A 2,562-nucleotide genomic window follows, 5' to 3' on the forward strand; every position below is an offset into this window, starting at 1 on the left:
ACTGAATACAAACCAGCCAGGTCCTCCTTTGATCTCTGCTGCGATGGCAGAGTGCTGAAATAATGAAATTGTAATAACAGAGTACCAGGCCTGATGCTGGGACATGTTCACTCAGGCATTAAGATTAAAAAAAACTCTCATAAAAAAAGATCTTAATAAGCCGGATGGATGAAGGAATTACATTTCTGATCCAAAGAAATCCAAAAAAATAAATTTATGTCAACTTCTTTGGCTGAGTTTCACCGGTATGTATTTAAGAGTCCATCCACTGCTTCTTAAAGTAATAGTTTCACATTTTGAGAAAGAGAGTTAGACAAGAAGACCACTCTCATGTCTGACCTAGAGCTGGTTAGCTTAGCTTAGCATAAAGACTGGAAGCAGGAATATAGGCTATTTCCCCTATTAGACCCCAACATGTTATTTTTGCTTTTTAGTTTTTGGACACATTAAACAAACAATCTATAAAGTGATAATTAGTGAGGTCTAATAATGGATGCATAAAGAGGGCTGGATACTCAAACAAGGATTTTCCCCATAGACCACCATTATAAAGAGATGTCGAAAAAACTTTTGACAGGACACCAACTGCAAACAAGGTCAATTATTACTACTTGTAGTGTGAATTTGTAAACCATGAAGGTAAAACCTTCCATGAGCTTGGAAAGTAAACAAACATTAATGTGTATGTGTGCAGTGGTCTGCACAACACAGAAGTAAACCTGGAAGCTGGGGAACTTTTTTGGCTCATGCTAGCTGTTTCACTTTGTTCTTCAGTCTTTCTGGCAGTAGCTATATATCTACCAGACATCAATCTTATGCATATTTCCTTAAATCTGTCCCTTTAAATATCTTCTGGGGGGTCAAATATGTGCATTGATGACAAATAGCATGGCCAGCTAAATAAACAATGGTAATCAATCATAGCTGTGCAGCCTCATTTCTCTTGCATATCTAAATGCTCATACCCTTTCTGGAATACTAACTTGACAGGTCACTGGACAAATGGCCTACACCTGACCCTCTACTGACCTCTGACCCACACCACATGAGGCAGCGCTGACCCTTTCTGTTTCCTCTCTGTTACAACTCCGATTTAAATTCCTCAGTGCCATCCTAACCCTAACAGAGAGGTGATATCCCCTTAAACATATGTAAGAGTCACATGTTGATTCAGAACTCATACTTTATAAATACTGGCTGATGTGCGGCAATCCTGCTGATTTAGGGACGATTTGGGTCATATTTATTCTTGGCATGGAGGTAAAGGGGAAGCCTTCTGGGGGTGTTTTAGTTAGAAAATGTCCCGAGAGCCAAGATCTTATAGCAGGACCAGATGTTTTAGTTTGTATGGAGAGACTCAAACTTTAGGTTCAGGATTGTGGTTCAATGAAATTACCATATTCAAAATATACACTGCGATCACGTCAAGGTTGTTGGCCTTTCAGAGACACCTGATACTACATGCGCAGAAAGAGGGGCTAGATACGTATGCTAATTGAAAATCAGGGGCCGGAGTGCAGGATTTCATGTAATTATGGTAACTTGGTGAACTTTGCTTCTTGATAATCAGTCCCACCAGCAGACTAAACATTTGGAAGAAATGAGCCCTCAGAATATAAATGTGGGTCAGGCCGGCGGGTCAAGTCCCATTGTCCGTGCTCAGATAAAACAAAGTGTGTGCCAATATTTTTATCCGGAGGAAATTTACTGTATCAAACAATGAGAACATTCCTGCAAACTTCCATGCAATGCAAACAGTGCTATAAATGTTGTGTTTGTGTGTTTGTACATGTGTGTCTGCACATCCTTTATGTTGTGGGAGTAGTCACAGATAGTTAAAAGTTAACCCTTTTATTCCCATTTTATTTCCTGAACTCCAGACTATGTAATCACACCCTCCTCTGGGAGTCTGGGGACCATTGTTACTTTTCACTTTTCTCTCCCCTCATTTCCTGTCAGCTCTAATAAGGCAAAAAATGCTAACAAGAAAAAAAGGACAACCATGTCTTGTTCATGTCCGAAACCATACCTCCGCCAGATTCTGTGTCAAGGCTTGTGAAGTTTAGCAGCTACGAGCCAGGATAAATTAGCTTAGAGCCAAAGGTCTTCCTACTACGGTTCAGAGCTGCAGTTCTGGGAAAGTGAGAGTACATAAGCCACTCAAAACAAATTATTAAAGGAATAGTTCAATTTATTCACTTTCTTGGCGAGGGTTAACCAGTTAGCTTAGCTTAGCACAGAGGCTGGAAACACTGGGAAACCGCTAGCCTGATTTTAAATCCTATAATGTTTACATCTATGTTTATTTGCTTGCAATCTTCTTCTCCACTGCCTTTGTTTGCATATTGCTATGTGTCACAAGCAATGACAGTTTATATAAAAAGTCAAAACTGCGCAGCCAATGAACGTAGATCAGCTTGCAGTACATCACGTCCGCTGCCTCGTGCTGGCTCCGTCTAACTGTCATGGCCGCGGCAAAAACGCAGAATTCTACTCTCTTTCTACTCGCTTTTGCTACCTCTACTTCATTTTCCATTGTGGATATTACTTTGGATAGTAATC

The sequence above is a fragment of the Morone saxatilis genome, unplaced genomic scaffold, assembly GCF_004916995.1.
Source record: "Morone saxatilis isolate NCDOM2014 unplaced genomic scaffold, NCSU_SB_2.0 Contig19, whole genome shotgun sequence".
Classification (NCBI taxonomy): domain Eukaryota; kingdom Metazoa; phylum Chordata; class Actinopteri; family Moronidae; genus Morone; species Morone saxatilis.